Consider the following 18,099-nt stretch of genomic DNA (forward strand, 5'->3'; position numbering starts at 1 on the left):
ACCTGAACCTAATTATATCGCATTTTCTCTTTCAAAGAATGTTTCATCTTACACATTATTCATGTAGATGATTCCTTTTCTTCCTTATAGGAGTGTCAGTGTAAGGTTTAAGGGACACAGTTAATGGATAACACATATTCATTACTTCTACAGATGTATAATTAGTGTCTGGATTGTGGAATTATAACTTGCACACTTAAAAGTGTTGATTAGTTCTGCAAGACCTCACTGAATTTTTTAAGTCCCTCACAAAGACTTCCTTCCTTTAAAAAATTACCCGTAAATATTTTCCTGTAACTCCCAAGGAGCTCATTCATTGGAAGGAGGGGAGCTCTAGCAGGAAAGAAACCTACAAACAACTTATTAACTTTGGGTCATAAGTAATGCCTAGAATTAAGAGTGATGAACCAGAGAGTATTTTTTAATTATAGTAGAAAATAACCCTGTTGTGGCCAAATCCCCTTGAAGTTTGTTCTTAAACATGCATGAGGGGGGAGGAAATTTATCACAGACACAAGTAGTATTATACAGCACATATTTTTCTGAAAAATCGGACTGTACATATGGATTAGATATATGCCCATAATAAGTGGGCATATTGATCTATAATTTTTAATATTATATCCTTGTATTTTTATTATATGCTATTTTTCAACAAGTGGAGAAACATGTTCTCATAAAGCGAGTATTTATTCTTCCATGTTTATAGAGCTAGTAATGCATTTCAGGAAATGAGAAACTCAGAGCCAAATATAACTTGGCACCCTGTGCACAAATGAGGACAGTCAGGAAAAGGAAAAACCACAACCTTTCTAAGCTTGACTCAGGAATTAAGTCACAAAGCCTTAATAATTAAAGAACATGATAATGGAAGTCTTGATGTCATTTTTTTCCCTCTCTCCATATACATAACCTTTTATAAATGGTAGCTTCATTTTACTAGAAAGCAAAGACTATGTTCCTGCAGTCTAGCTAAAGAACTGTGCTATGCAGATTATGTGGAGGCCAAGGCCGACAAGAAGTGCAATCACAACACAGCCCTACCCAGAACTGTCTACCCCTGAGTCACCAGTCTTTCTCACTTAGTCATCAAGGAATCTTTGAACCAGGGAATACAACCACTTCTTACAGGAACCCCAAGAAAAGAGAAGAAAATGGAAGTTTGTTTTTCCTTGGAGAAGTGTTCCAATATTATGGAATAGTCTCAGGATATCAGAGCCTTCATAAAGCTGTGGGAGCAGAAAATTCCTGAATGTCAAGTATTTTTGTTTCCTCTCTTTAAAAATCGTGTAACTTGGGGCTGGGGATATGGCCTAGTGGCAAGAGAGCTTGCCTAGGTTTGATTCCCCAGCACCACATATACAGAAAACGGCCAGAAGTGGCGCTGTGGCTCAAGTGGCAGAGTGCTAGCCTTGAGCAAAAGGAAGCCAGGGACAGTGCTCAGGCCCTGAGTCCAAGGCTCAGGACTGGCCAAAAAAAAAAAAAAAAAAAATCGTGTAACTTTACTTGATCCCTTGAAAGTAGCTCCAAGCTTCACATCAATTCCCCAGTCTGCATACAGGACAAAGGGAAGGGGGGGCCGGAAACAAACAAAACAAGACAGAGATGTGGGTGGTGAATAGCAGGTGTACAGTTGACAGGGGCAATTCAGATGTAATCCCATGCCCCTGTCCCCATGAACAGATCTTTGGATTTCTTAGGAAGCCTATGGCCCAGAGAAAAGAGCAGAAATTAGGGTACATGGTAAAAAGCAAGGGGAAAATATTTCCTCATTCCCTGCTCTTTTCTCAGTCTTGCTTCAGATTCCAGGTTTTTCTATCCCATTTGCTCTTGGAAACCAACCTGCCACCTTGTATCATCTCCATCCCATCCTTCTCACTGCCATTTACTGAGCTTAGTTGTTCTAAGAGTATCTTTTTCCTTATCCATGTTCTTGTATCAATCCAAGATAACTTTCTTTAAACACCAAACTAGAATGTCCGTCCAGTTCTCCAAAAGGCCACTCATATATGCAGGCTAGTAGGATTCGAGAGTGTTGACAAATGGATGTAAGACTAGAGAAGAAATATGATGAAGTAAAAGAATGATACCTATAGTTTGAGAGGGGTATCTAGACCCAGCTCTGCCCTACACAGCACTGTACCAATTTCGGTAATGTCAACCATGAGCCAGGTCTTTGTAGTATGGAAGTTCTCCTCTGCTGGGGTGTGGGAAGGATGCTTGATCTATCCAGGTATCACCATGACTGATGAAGGAACTGATTGCTTTACATTTATGAGAACCAGGGCTAGTAAGATCCCCAAACACATGAAAACACACAGACAGGTGTGATATAATGTTTTTCTACCCCCCAGATGGGCCAACTCAAAATGTCAAAACTGCCTCAACTGAGAAGCATCAATAGGAATTTTTAATGTGCTTTTAACTTGCTTAGACTATTAAAGTGAAATCTGAGGAATTAAAGAGACAGAAAAGCAGGAGAGAAATAGTTAAAATTCTTTTTAGAATTCGTTTATAGAATATCTTTTATAGAATATCTTTTAGAATTCTTTTATAGAAAGTGTTTTTATGTGTTTATTTCTCCTGGAGTTAAAGTGTTTTTATGTGTTTATTTCTCCTGGAGTTAAAGTGTTTTTATGTTTTTAATTTCTCATGGAGTTAAAGGTGATATAGAGGGACTCTGATAAGAAAATTATTATATGGAAAAAGAAATAAGGTAAAAAATTTAATAGAATTATCATTTGATCCAGAAATTTTACTTAAAAATTTATGTCCAAAAATTGAAGAAAAAGGGATCATATAGAGATGGTTGTACATCATGTTTGTTACAGCATTATTCACAATAGTCAAAATTCATATATACAAATTAAATGTCCATCAACAGGTAAATAAAGGAAACATATATGCCTAAGAAAGAATATTATGCAGACTAACAAGAGGTGAAAATTTTGCCATATGTTCACATGAGTGAACTGAGGTCATCGTGCTAAGTGAAACAAGCCAGTAACAGAAGGACAAATACTGCATGCTACATGCAGAATCTAAAATAGTCAAACTCAGAGAAGAATAAAGTTGCCAGTAGGTTCAGGGAGAAATATGGATATATGCTATTTAGCCATTAGAGTGTCAATCAAAAAAAATGAAAAAGTACTACAATAAAGTCCTCAAAAGACACACTTACAATGACTATACCTACATACTTAACCACACACTTATACATTTTTGTTAGGCTGGGGAATGGTGACTAACACCTGCAATCCTAGCTATTCAAGAAGCTAAGACCTGAGACAGTCCAGGCAGTAAAGCCTGAGGTACTCTTATCTCTAACCACTCAAAAAACTTGAAGTGGAGCTAAGGCTTAAGAGGGTAGCCTTTATCAAAAAAGCTCAGGGACAACACTCAGGCCCTGAATTCAAGCCCCTCAATTCAGGCCCTAGCACATGCGCACATGCACACAAATTGTTAAGGGATAGACTTCATATTCCATAGAGTTTTCTTTTAACTGTAATGTAAAAGAAAAGAAAAGTAGATGGTTTGGTATAAAGGCTTAAAAGCAACAGAAATTGAGGGACAAAGAGGGAACAAAATGCCTGGTGATACTCACTAGATACTATGTTGAAAATAAATTATACAATTGGGGGTGGGGATGGAAGGGAAAGACTGGGAGAGAACGAGGGAAGGGGTGACATTGTCCAGAAAGAAATGTACTCCTTACCTGACTTATGTAACTGTAACCCCTCTGTATATCAACTTTATAATAACAATTTTAATTAAAAGAAAACACAAAGCAAACAGACCCATCAGATATGGCTGTGCATACCTGTAGTCTTAGCACTTAGGAAGCTGAGCAAGGAGACTGTCACTTCTGATGCCAGCCTGTGCTATGCAGAGAAACCCTGTCTCAATTCTGCCTGCCCCCCCCCCACACCACCATCTCTCCTGCCAAACAAAAAACAAATCGAATGGTACTGGCTTCAGGCAGTTCAAGCCAAGCACTTAGGTAACTTCTCAAGTTCTTCCCAGCACTTGTGTTTCCATAGATACAGTCATTAGTGTCCAACAGACTGTACATTGACAGACTTGGGGATGGAAGACAAAGGGGAAATTTCCCATGTACCCAGTCCCTCAATAAATAGCCACTGTCTCACACTTCAATGTGAGCTACCCATGAGGAGCAGCAATGAAGGGTACAATGAGAAAACTGGAATTTAGCCCGGTACTGCAGTAAAAATCTGCTTTGATTTCTCAGTAGAAATAAAAGAAGGAAAACACAGTAAAGGTCCATTAAGGGAAAGAAACATTTGTCACCTTAGACAGAATAAAAGTCTAACCAAATGAAATAAATGCCTTTGGGAAAAAGACATGCCATGCTAGAAAGTATGGTGTTCCTTCTCACTTGCTCTTCATTTAATTTCTGTCCACTCAGTATATAGGACCTTACCCCATTGCCTCCTTATTTTTCTGGCTATGAAAGATGCATGAACTGAACCTAGCCTTTGGTTAGGTCTTTGTCAGAAAGAATCTTCAAAATAAAAATGTATTACTTGGTATTCATCTCAAAGGCAAATACATTTCCAAATGGCAGCCTGGTCTACTACCAAGCTATTTTCCTTGTGTAAACAACAAAGTTGTTCATTTTTAAAATTGCTAACACGTACACATACACACCTAAACAAACTAAATTCTGTTATTTATGGACTATAAAGTGAGTAACTCATAGAACTAAATGAAAACACTCTGCCCATCAAGATTTTATAACTTTTTTAAAAATGTCATTATGGTGATCCTTGTTGACAGTGACAAGCACAATTTTGAGTGTTCATGTTTGCAAATATATTTTATCAACCAGGTGTACTGTTCACACATATAATTCTAACTATTCAGGTGGCAGAGGCAGGAGGATTCTGAGTTAAAGGGCATCCTGGGTAAAGTCAGGGAGACATCATTCCAAAGCCCAAACACAAAACAAAAGGTTGTGTGGCATGGATCAAGTGGAAGAACACTTGCCTAGAATGTTTGGACCCTAGCCCAGGGTTCAAATTTCAGTGCTTAAAATACACATACACACACACACACATACACACACGTGAATATACACACATGCATATACACACATACATGTATTGACTAAAAGTATTGAATTCTGATGCTTGTTGATATTTGATAGAAACTTACTGAATTTATTTGGTTAGAATTGGTGAACCTAGATACAAAATTGGCTTCAGTCAGTGTACAGCATACTTTATTTTCAATATGCTTGCAACATCACACATACACAATAATGAGTACGAGAAGAACCATGACACGTTTCTTTACATGTATTGCATCTATCCCTCCATAAAACAAAAAAATTAAAATTTGTGCACTAGCTACTTGCAACGTCTGTACTGAGAGCCATATAACTATTATGCACTTGAAAAAATCCTTTAAAAATTGACATCTTTCGTAAGAAAATGGGGAAAAAAACCACAAACCTTAATATCGCCAGCAGGTCTGAAGATAAATGTGTTCTTTGGAGGTTTGATTGAAACAATGTATTCATAAAGGTCTTTTCAATAGAAGCAGCTCACAAAAGAAGGTCCATAGAGAACAGTTCAATTCAGATAGGGAGGATGCTTCTGGAAGCTTCTGAAAGCAAGAGAAAACATGCCATTAGAGAACCTTCAAAGTAACTTTACTGCCAGTCCCTGGTGATCAGAAAGTAGTATATTCACACATGTAGAAATTACTAGCATAACAGTCTTCATTTACATTAATTTTGTACCCCAAATCTTTTTATTTATAAACAGCTTTTGGGCATTGTATTTGGAAACTGCTAAAGGGAAGGAGGATTTTGTAACTATACAAACAGCAGGCTAAGACTGAAGGAGCAACTAGGCTATGTTCCATGTGCCCTCAAGTGTTTGGCCCTGGGCAGGGGCTTCACACACAGGGTCTCTTTGATGAGGATAGACATCCAGTAAGTGTGGAGTATGCGCTCCCTCCTTTCAAACTTGTGGCCTACATAATTTAGAAAATCATTGCACAGACAGAAATAATGAGAGATCAGTCACACCCACAGATATGCCACATCATTAAGTTAATGCATTATGAAATTGTGTTTCCTAGTTTTTTTTCTCTTTTATGCCAGATATGGTCTTATTCCAGCAGGCCGCTGGAATGCAGAGAACCAGCTGAAAGCACTGAGATTTATCTTCCCACTTTCTGCCTTCTGCAGAGAGAGTGTTTCCTGGAAACCGAGGAGGCACCTGGTGTGGTGCCGATGGGTTGTGTGCTCTGCTTCACCAAGGACACATCTGGGCGTCTCACATCCTCCCCTGGCCCCTCTGCAGGATGCACAGCTCTGTTTCTCTGATGTAGAGCCCACGTCCTCTGTGGATGCTGGAGAGTGATAAGACTGTGTCTCCCTGTGGCTGCTTCCACACGAATCTGAGGATAGTGGAAGGCTTGGCCAGGCTCCCTCTAGACTGCTATCCTCATTTTCACTCAATTATCTACACATTTCTGATGATTCTGACACCAACTCAGGGATTCCCCACTGCTTCTCTGCCCCAGCTCTCCTTGTACCTACACGTAGAGCATGTTTTAGGTCCAGTGCCCACCAGCTAAGAGCTTCCAGGTCTCTCTCAAAGTGCCAGCCTTTCATGCCATGGGCTTATGTCTGAGTCTCAGAAGTTTTCACTCATTTCCACACAACTTGGGAAGGACTTCAGAAAGGCTAAGAAATAATGCCAGGAAGGTCACACGCCACTCTGTAAATTATTTTATTTTATTTTTGACAACTGAAACTTAAGATAGGAATAAAGAAACAGGAGGGAATGACTGACAGTATTTTTTAAGTTGTGCATAACTGAAACCTGGGATTATTACACGGGGAAAGAGGAAAAGGAAGAGAGTGACAGAGCCAGCTCAGCTTTTCATGAAAAAAGGAAGAACAAAGAATGGAGTGGGTAGGCTTTGGGACAGACTTTAACCAAGGTTATAGGAATGTAAAATAGAAACTCTTCCTACATTCTCCTATTCTAACATTCTTTTATCTTCACACTAGTCCAACACAAAGTTTCAGGCTATAATTCTAAACTAGCATGCCTATTTGCCAAAAAAATTCCAACAGCCATTTGCAAGCATTAACTCAGTCCTCATGTGTTGAATATTTATGACTCAATCAGTAAGTCAGAAGAAATTTCCAGGAACTTGGAAATACGCAGATAGTTTTTCTTTTTTCAAACAACTGTCTTGCACAGTGATGCAACTAGGCTGCCAAAAACTATAATAAGGTAGTGTTAATAAACATGGGCTGGGAACTATACTGGCTATGGTGATCCTACTCTACCAGTTCTAGCCGTCCAACCTTCACCTTGGTACTCCAACTCTCCCAGCTCAGCTTGCTCATCTGTAAGGACTATCTTCCAAAAGGCTGTTTGAGGATTAAGATATATTATCGGCTGCCTGTCAATGGTTCATGCCTAGAATCCCTGTTACTCAGGAGGCTGAGATCCAAGAACCACAGTTTGAAGCCAGCCAGGGGAAGGAAAGTCCATGAGACTCTTGTCTCCAATTAACCAACTTGCAAAAGCCAGAATTAGAGCTTTGTCTCAAGTGGGAGAGTGCTAATCTTGAGTGAAAATGCTAAGTGACTACACTCAGGCCCTGAATTCAAGCCCCAGCACTGCCTCCCCACCAAAGACAGATCATCTGTAGTGGAATGTGATAGACTGAGGCGCACAGATTGAGAAGACACTCAACACTAGCAAATAATCGTGGCACTGTTGTATGACAGACATCAGTGGGAAAATGTGCTCAAGGGCTTCAGAGAAGGTGGAAATTCTCTTTATTTGGGATGTGTGGAACCAAACAGACTGTAGTGAAGAAAGGAGCATTTATAATGAATGATGAGGTCTCCTACAAATTCTCTGATCATTCAAAAATTATCGACTTTATAAAAAAAAAAGTGGTCCATGAAATGAGACATTATTTTCTAGGATTTATAAAAGTTGGTATCTATCATAACAACATAGCCAGGGAACGACTTTTTAAAAAGGAGAAAATCTCTGCATTGCTACTAAGAGAGGGGGCGATGGCCCACAAGCTCCTATTCTATTCGATGGTAATCCGCAATGACACCATGGCTTTTAATGGAACTTGGCAAGCTCTTAGGCATGCCATTTTTAAACACAGCCTCGAATTTAAATCATAGGGCTTGTGACTCAAATCTCCAATGTGACCTTTACTGGGTATTGTTCAAGAAAACATGTCTGTCATTGTGGAGAGAAAACACACGCCCTTTTCCTCTGGAACGTATCATGGAAGATGTACTGTATTGTTACAGGCACAGAGATGCAAAATGATTGTGGATGTAGTTCTCCAGAAGCTGTGAAAACAAAGGCTCGGTGAGATTTGCTATCCTTCATTTACAAATGTTACCTTACAGCAGTAATGAACATTCCTATTGCTCCTATATCCAGGATTCACATTCAAAAAGCAGCTTGGCAGGATGCCCACCATTTAGAAATATAAAATATCATCCCTTCTCAAGTCACACTACTTTGTCCTTGCTAGACTTGTACAATATCAAACTGAACAGAAGAGTAAAAACTACACATTGGCCTGAATTGACCTCCTAGACTTCTTAAACCTGCAATGTCTGCTAACAAAGATCCAGCATTCCTTCCAGGTTGGAAGGCCAAGATAGCCTTCCCCAGACACCCAAACTTGCTGGTGCCTTCATCTTAGAATTCTGAGCATCCAGAACTGTGACAAAATAATTTTATCCTTCACAATATATGTACTCTATGGTGTTTCGTTACAGCCCCATCAAATGGACTAAGATGGAAATTGGTGCTGGAGCAAATAGCTGAAAATGTACAAGTGGCTTTGGAACTGAGTAATGAATAGAAGCTTTGAACTACACAGCAGAAGAAAGACAATCTCCACGAATGGGGTGTTGACAACAATTTTGATGAAGGCTTGGAAGATGGCGAGGAACACCGCAGAATTCTTAGTGATCATTTAAGTGGTTGGAATGAGAATGTTGGCAGAAACATAAATAGAAAAGACTGTCAGGATGAGGTCTCAGATAAGGAACAAGCTTCTGCAAATGTCCAGAAGGGACATCTATTTTTTTTTCTGAAATAGTAAAATTTAAGAGCAACAAAATAAGATGTTTGGTGGCAGAATCATTTAAGCAGCAAAACATTTGGTTTTGAGAAGCTGTTTGCCTCTCTTAGATATGAGAAAACAAAAAAGAAATAAAAGATGGAATTTATAATTAAAAGAGAAACAGAATTAAATATTGGAAAATTCCTAGCTTGGCCATGTCAGCTTGGTGTGGTGGTATATACTTCTAACTCCAGGGCTGGAAAAGCTGAATAAGAAGAATCCTATGTTCAAGGTCAGCTTAGCCTTGCAAAGAGAGACTGTTTCAAAATAATTAAGAATTAGGAAACCATGTTTAATAAAGAAGGATGTAACCAAGTATCATTTTGGTAAAATCAGGAAGAATAGGTTAAAGCCTAGTTCTGGTCAAAACATTTGGCAGAATGACCTAAAAGGCATTTCAGATTCTTTCTGGAGCTCCAAATCTATCAAAAGTCCCCTATGTATCAAGGGAAAGGGTACTTCTGGGAGGATTTGGAGGGAATGAATGTGTTTGGTATGTGAGAGACTTGGAATCTGAATTGCAGAATGCCCTGGCTTGACTAGGCTGCAATGTGAGTCAATAGTAATCAGACTATGTAAGTTCCTTATCAAGGAGATTAGGACCCTGATAAAAGAGGCTGCACACAGCATTTTGGCAGCTTCCTCTCCTTTCCATCATGTGAAGAATCAGCATTCCATTCCTCCAGAAGATCATTCTGGAAGTGGAGAGAAAAGCTGATAACTTAACCTGACCACTGAATATTCAGCTCACCAGTACCTTGGTCTCACTCTCCAAAACTAGCAACAACAAATTCCTATTTAGCCTACATTACCTAGTTTACGCTATTTATAAAAACATCACACATGGACTAAGATAGTGAAACTGCAGGAAAAATGAATTGATCATTCTCTTCTCACCCTTCTTTGTCCTTTCACTGAATTATGAAATCCTGTCAATTCTTCCTTCTCTTCAGTCTAACTCAGGACCTCACATTTTATATACTCCTATAAACTTTTAGAAGCTTTTCCTTCTTGTAGTTCATTCTGGAAAAGCCAAAAGATTTTTCATCTTCTCAGGGTATTTTACAATGGGCAAGTGCTTGATAAAAAAAATAAGTGAAGTGAGTCAGACCCAAAGAAACATGGACTCTATGGTCTCCCTTATTGGGAATAATTAGTACAGGTTTAGGCAAGTCATTGCAGAGCATCACAAGGCCCAATAGCTATACCCTTATGAACACATAAGATGAACTGTGAAATGAACTCCATGTTATGGAAACGATTGTTATATCACAGTTGTAACTACTTTCAACGTTCCATGTGTATCTGTAGCTTCTATTATTGATGATGTTCTTGTATCACCTTCCTGTGGTTGTACCTACACTATCTCTGTAATCTTATCTGAGTATATTGGAAACCGTGTATACTGGTATTGGAACTAGGAAATGAAAGGGAATACCAAAATTGAGAGACACAGGGTAAAAAAAGACAAACAAATACAAAAGCAATACTTGCAAAACTGTTTGGTGTAAGTGAACTGAACACCTCAGGGGGGGAAAGGGAAAGGGGGAGGAGGGAGGGGGGTATGAGGGAGGAGGTAACAAACAGTACAAGAAATGTATCCAATGCCTAACGTATGAAACTGTAACCTCTCTGTACATGTTTGATAATAAAAATTTGCAGAAAAAAATTAAAAAAAATTTTTTTAAGTGAATACATTTTCACATGAGTAATATTTTAAGTGTGATTCTAGTTATATACATCAACTACTCAAGAACATATTAGGGCTCCCTTGTCCTTGAGAATCAGACTGAAGTTCCTCATCAGGAAGCTTTATTCTCACCACCCTCTCCAATAACAAAACAGATTGTTTCTGACCCAAACCCTGGTCAAATAGAAATGTTTGCTCATTATGTAAGAGTGGATCTGACCTACTGAGTATCTCTAGACGAAAGGTCTCACCATACGCTCTATTCTAAATGTTTCACAGATGAGCATCACTTCTTGAAAACTACTCCCGTGCCTCCTTCTTCAGGTTTATCTACCTGCCTGACATTGAAAGGCTTATCTTATTAACTTCTTTCTATGATCACAATATTTCATGTGTTCTTTAGTTTCTTGTGTGTAAAATATTTCTCCTAACAGGAGCCTTCTAGTTATTTTCAAGGGTTCTAGAATACACAGTAGTCAGATATATTTTCTCAACTAAGCAGGGTTACAAAAACATTTGAGTTAATTGATAACGTTTTAAAATTAGAAAAAAAATATCTGGGAAGTAGCACTGTGGCTCAAAGTGGTAGAGCATTAGACTATCCTTGAGTGCAATTGCTCAGGGATAGTGCCCAGGCCCCAAGTTCAAGCCTCTCAACTGACAAAAAAAAAATAATCTTCTAATGCTATTACCACATTTCCTCATGCCATATTAATTGAAGGATGGTCAGCATTCTCCTCCTGCCATATTAACCATTAACCATTAACATTAACCATTAACTATGCTCATTGAGATTGTGTCATGGCCTCTGATGGCATATGTATTTGCAATGTCCCATCTAGCCTGACACTAATAGCAACATTTGAAAGCCAAATGATCTCTCTTAACTTTCTTACTTTATTGATGGGGCTAGAATTGTTGTTTTGTGTTCCAAAGCTAAACTCAGGGTTTCTGACTCATAAGCAAGCTTAAATTGTCTTCTTTCTTGCCTTTATCATCTAAACATTTAATGTTCAGCCAAAATTAAATGTAGGTGGATGCATTAAAAGCCTAATCACTATTTTGTCTTTGCTTTATAGTGCCCAATCAAAAGAGGCTACCTCACTTCCCATTTTCAAATCCTTAAATATGATATTTACTCCTGATCTTCATTTCTTCCTTTATTGAACCCTAATCCATCCTACCATCATATATAAACCAAGAGAATTTTGAGGGTATATTTACATCATCCTCATCCATATGAATTTAATTTCCTCCCAGAAGCCATATGCTTTCTTAACATTGAGCTTTTGTATATCTTGTACTTTATGTGGGGGGAAAAGAAAACCTCTTTCCTTTTTTCCTTCTACATCTAGAAACATAAAACAATTTCATACAAGTCTAAGTCAGTATTACTTGTTAGCAGACTCTGTACTTCTGTATCTTTCCTGCCTATGTGCAACCAATCGAGTGTGAGCTGGACCTAATTTTTAGTGTAAAATTAGAATGTGAGGAATGTTATGGAAATTGACATTTCTCTTGTCATCTTGCAATGTTGATGTTGGCTGCCATGTTGTAGATGGAGAAACAATATTATTCCTGCCAAAGGCCATTTGGATATTATAACATTGTTCATGGACCATACAAAATTATCAGTATAGACAGATGGTTGTGGGAAGCCAAAGAGAAGCAAAAATATCTGTCCTATCATGTACCAAATGATTCTATAGGCTTTCTATAGTCTGAGAGCAAGACAGTCCTCACCCCCAGGCCCTTTGGATAGAAACTGAGGAAAGACTCTAAGCCAACAGCCAGCAAGGAACTGAGGCCCTTAGTCCATTTGCTTGTAAGGAACTTAATTGTGCCAACAGCCAGTGTGTGAGCCTTACAATATATTCAGCTGCAGCTGAGCAGAGTTGCTCCAGTTGGGATAACTAAGTCTCTGGTCAATGCCTTGATTAAAGCCTGTTATTAATTAAAGCTGGTTCTAGTGGCAGAGCTATGCCATGCCATGATTCCTAACTGATGCATAATACTGTGTATCAACTTTAGTATGCCATGGTGCCCAAGTATTTTATCAAACAGTAGTCTAGATTTGTTTCTATAAAGGTATTTTTAAAATGGAAATAGCTTTGAAATCTATATTTATTGAACAAAACAGGTTTCCATCCATAACATGTGTGAGCTTGATGTAATCAATCTAAGTGAAGTTTTCCAAAAAGGCGTTATTTGTCTCCACACTTAAGCAGTAATTATCAACGCTTCCCTGCATCTCTAGTCTATTGGCCTCTCATAAAGACTTTGGACTTACCAGGCTCCGCAATCACATGAGCTAACTCTTTAAATAAATAAATAAATAATAAATGTAACTATAAGTAATAAGCTCATGATTATATGCTTATGAAGAGATAAGTGCATAGACGCACATATCTGTCAATAATTCTACTTTATAAAAGAAGAAATTCTACTTTACAAAAAAAAAGAAACAGGATTAAACTACTAAAAGAACTAAAAGCACAAATATAAAATTGTTTAAAATTGATATATGGTAAGATATTGTATTGGATGGCTTTTTTTTAAGTTTCAGGAACACACAGAGTAGCAGAGTGGTAAACCACACCTGTAATCCCAAAAGCATGAGTTTGTCATCCATTTGGATTACACAGTATGCTCCAGGCCTGCCTAGAAGATAGATCATGACTCTGTCTCAGGGAAAAAAATGGAGAGAAATGGAAATCACAAGAAAAAGACAAAAGAGCTAGAAAATTTAAACAGAAGAACCAACTATAACTAAGAATATTAAAAAATATATGAAAGGAGAAAAACACAGGGGAAGAATAATCAAAGAATAATTAAAATGTATTCCCACAACTAAAGCAAACAAATTTTTAGAATAAAAGTCTCATTAAGAGGGGAAAATCCTCAATAGACAAAATAACTATAAATAGCTATATTTTGATAAAGAAATCTTGCAGATCAGTTTCCATAAAGTATGGGTGGAAAAAAGTAATCTGGAGAGAGAGAGAGAAATAACACATTATTAACAACACTAGATGTTAAATTACAGAACAGTGCATCCAGGGCTCCAAGAGAAAATGATTTTAGCTTACATTTTGATCCAGATAAAACACCAACAAAATAGTTTTTAGATTACTAGAAATCCATATTTGCCTCCTAAAGTTCCTTCTTTAAATGATTCTTGCGTTTCAGCAGTATATAAAATTAAAATTGAAAATTAGAAACATATGGATTCATGGAAGAGCAGTACAAGGTAGGATACTTAAATACCAGTCACTTCAACCTCTGATGAGAGAGTATAGTATTCAGGAGAAAAAGAAAAAAGATGAATCTAAATATTTAATGCTACTTCTTCAGAAAGTAAAAGAATGCAACAATGCCATAAAGATAGATTATGCCAATTAAAACATAAGCAATTAAAATTCCAGGAAAAAGAAAAAGCTGTACAAATTAGGGCAGTGCAATTTTAGTTATACTACTTAGCTCAACAATGAGCAATATTTATACGTTCAGAATATCTTATTGGCTTTTAGTCTTTAGAACCATCAAATAAAACACTGAGGTCTCAATACATTTAAAAGTAAAATACAATTAGATCCATGATGTAAAATTAAAAGCATATATGAGAGAAACAAAGGTATTAAAGGAAGGAAAAGTTATGAAAAGGGTAAATAATATAGCCTGAATGAGTCCATCAAAATTCATGTGTTGAACTTAATCCATGATGTGGTATTTAGAAGTATGTAAGTTTTGAGAGTTCCACTCTCATGACATTATTGTCTTGTAACAGAAACAGAGAAACAAAACAATTGAACAAAACAATGAAAGCCAAACTGGTATCATGTCTGTAATCCTAGCTACTAAGGAAACTGAGATCTGAGTATCACCAATGGAAGCCAGCCCAGCCAGGAAAGTCCAAGAGACTCTTATCTCCAATTAACTATCAGAAAACCCAAAGTGGATCTGTAGCTCAAAGTGAAAGAACACTAGCCTTGAGCAAAACAAACAAACAAAAAACCAACTCAAGGACAGTACCCAGATCCTGAGCTTAAGTCTCATAATGGACAAAAGAAAAAGAACAAACAAAAATATAAACATAAAAACAGTTACGAGAATTATAAGTTTTCTGAGTACATACATCTGGAGTTGACTTTTTCATTATAAGCCTCTTGTACTTTTTAAATTTCTAAAAGTACTATGCATATTATTTATTATAAAGATTAATAAAATTACAAAAGATATATTAACATTAAAATGTGTCAGAATAGATGTATGCTTCATAATGCAGCTCTCGGCATTTAAATATTTCTCTACTGATAATTCAAAAATTAAAATGTCACAATTTTAAGCCTCAGGTAGAAATGTCTGTCTAGACTGTGGCAAGTTCTTTCACAGCAATACTTTGAATGACAAAAGAGACCATGTCAGAGATACTAGATAAAGAAAATAAATGGTTAAAGTATTTCTCAAAAATATGTGAGGTAGTATATATGTCCATCCTAAAATCTTTCTACAGCTGTAGGAAAGGGGCAAGCTTAGTCTCTTTCCTTATTAATACAAGAATGGAAGACTATTAAATTGAAAGCATTTTGAAATATTCCCAAAGCTGTCATTTATTCCCCTTGTGATTTCCAGTGAGTAAGATGGTAAATTGGCCATCAGAAATAGGACCAATGAGTCACATCCTGAATTCTCATTTTGAGGACTTAATACCACCACTATTATAGATGACATAACTCAAGTGACATTCAGCATAGTAGGAAACCACAGAGTTGTCTCACCTCCGATTTGAGATATCTCTGACAATTGGATGGCTATTCTGCTATATAGATTCTGAAAAAAGTAAAAGCAAAACGGGCAACCTTAAAAAGAGGCCAATGTCAGAATAAGAAAGATTGTGTGGTATTTGAATGATATTCATCTTCAAATTTCCTTTGCTGTGTGTTTAAACATTTCAAATGAAGAGGTTTTTTTCAATGTCATTTGATATAAGCAAACATTTGAAATTCAGTAGCAGACTTTAAATACTCCTCATCTTGTAGGAACTTAAAAGATGAATGCTGAATTCTTTTTCATAAAAAGAAAGAAAGAAAAATATATATTGGGGCTTTCCTACCCCACCCTTTCCTGAATTAGAATTTTCCAGCAGTTGGAAGTCTCTAGACTAAGTTCTCAGGATGGGAGATTCCTACCTCTCCCACCTCCCTCCCATTAAGAAGAAGAAAAAAGAACTCAAATTTTCACAAAAAGTAATGGACTTAAGACTACTTCTGAAAGTCCTTATGGAAAGGCATTATCTGTATAAATACAGATCTACACGAAAGACGCTAGAGAGCAATAACAAACTGTTTTTGAAGAGCACAAAAACAAGAGTGCAAACCACCTCTAGGCATTTGGCACTGTCTTGCTATGGATGAAGTCAGAGTTTACAGCACCTCCATACCACACCAAGTGATTTATTTCACGGGCCTTCTAGGATTAGCAACGTGCCAGCCCTGTGCTCCTATTTCTGGTGTCCTCTTATGTAGTCATGATTGTGATAGTACCATAATTTTTACATAATCCCATTCACTATTACATCCAACATTCTAGACTAGTGAAATACAGTAGGAATTCTGAAAAATATTTTTGTGCTGAGGTTGAACACACGGTCTTGCGGGGTGTGGTACAACATACCTGTAATTCCAAAAGCATACATTTGTTACCATTTGGATTAGATAGTATGCGCCAGGTCTGCCTAGATGATAGATCAAGACTCTGTCTTTCAATTTTCTTTTCCTTTTTTGTGCTGGAAGTGGGGCTTGAACTCAGGCCTCACACTCTCACTCAGCTTTTTCACACAAAACTGGTGCTCTACCACTTCAGGTATACCTCCAGTTCTACCCATTTTCTTTAACTAACAACTTTGGGGTTTTTTCCAACCGTAAAGAGCAAATTCCAAGTAAAAGTGCTTTACATCTTGCAAAACATTTTGCAAGCAGGTCATGAATATTGCACATAATCCTGTCCTTGTTGGGAACAACTCTACATGGCTCTGACAGAGCCATTCCCTTCATCTCACAGGTGAGATGCACAACAGTGGAACTGCAGAATAGAAACCCTGGAATTAGATTTTCCAGACTCAGATCCCACAGCTACCCCTCACCAGTTGTATTACCCTGAGAAATATTCTTTAATTTCTTTGTGCTCGATTACCTGGAAAGTGAGCAACAGTAGTAATACTTAACTCAGTTATTGTTGTGAAAACGGAATAGATTACTTATTTATGAAGTAAGCACCATGTGCAGTTGCTAATATGGTTGTTACCGATGCTACTGTCATGAGTATAAAAAAAAGGGGGGGGGGGGCTGGGGATATGGCCTAGTGGCAAGAGAGCTTGCCTGGGGCAAGAGGCCCTGGGTTCGATTCCCCAGCACCACATACATAGAAAACGGCCAGAAATGGCGCTGTGGCTCAAGTGGCAGAGTGCTAGCCTTGAGCAAAGGGAAGCCAGGGACAGTGCTCAGGCCCTGAGTCCAAGGCCCAGGACTGGCCAAAAAAAAAAAAAAAAAAGTAGGGAAACCAGTAATGGGCACACTGTGGATTTCTTTTACTAGTGTCAAGAAGTTTACAGTGGTGTTTCATATTTCTGAATTCCTCTAAGGTTATATACCTTGATGTACTATTTTCCTCCACATTTAATTCCTTAAGAGTCTTGTGGAGCTACAGTTCAATAAAGCATGTGTTTTGGATAAAATAAGGATATAAGCTGTGGCATTTAATCACAGTGGCAGCCACAGGGCTACTCTTCTTTCTTTGTTTTCCAAAGCACATTGTTCTAATATTTTTTTTCTTCCAGCACTTTGAACATAACAAGCTTCTTTAAACATAAAGTAATTTTAATTTTTATTGCGATTTGCTTTATGAACATTCTGAGTTGGTAGCTGATATGTTTCTGCATATAACTTCATTCAGAGGAGCTTAGTTTATGGGTTCTTGTACACATGACAGAATTGGTGAAGTTATATTTACATTGTCTTTTTGCTCCATTAGTACCGAAATCCAAATATCAGCTTAGTCCAATGAAAGCAAATTACATGGAACTGAGTGTCTTAGGAACTTTCAAAAGGCACAGCCTGAAACACCATGTCTGTATTCCATCCTCTTTGCTGTCAAGGGGGACTTTTCATTAGACATAGCTAAATTAGGTCAAGGAGTTCTTGGGAAACACTGTTGGCCAGAAAATTCTAAAATTCTCCAAGTAAGACATAGAG

The 18,099-nt window shown here is 37.6% G+C and overlaps 1 protein-coding gene across 2 annotated transcripts in view; it reads right to left on the bottom strand.

Moving 5' to 3' along the window:
- The window catches only part of Enox1 (ecto-NOX disulfide-thiol exchanger 1), a 520,874-nt gene that overhangs the window by 253,938 nt on the left and 248,837 nt on the right, over nucleotides 1–18,099 (bottom strand). For both annotated transcript variants that reach the window (XM_048341315.1, XM_048341316.1), the window contains one exon: nucleotides 5,475–5,618. The gene's annotated coding sequence lies outside the window, so the exon portion shown is untranslated. The remainder of the gene's footprint in view (nucleotides 1–5,474; nucleotides 5,619–18,099) is intronic.

This window comes from Perognathus longimembris, chromosome 3 (genome assembly GCF_023159225.1).
Source record: "Perognathus longimembris pacificus isolate PPM17 chromosome 3, ASM2315922v1, whole genome shotgun sequence".
NCBI classification, from domain to species: Eukaryota; Metazoa; Chordata; class Mammalia; order Rodentia; family Heteromyidae; genus Perognathus; species Perognathus longimembris.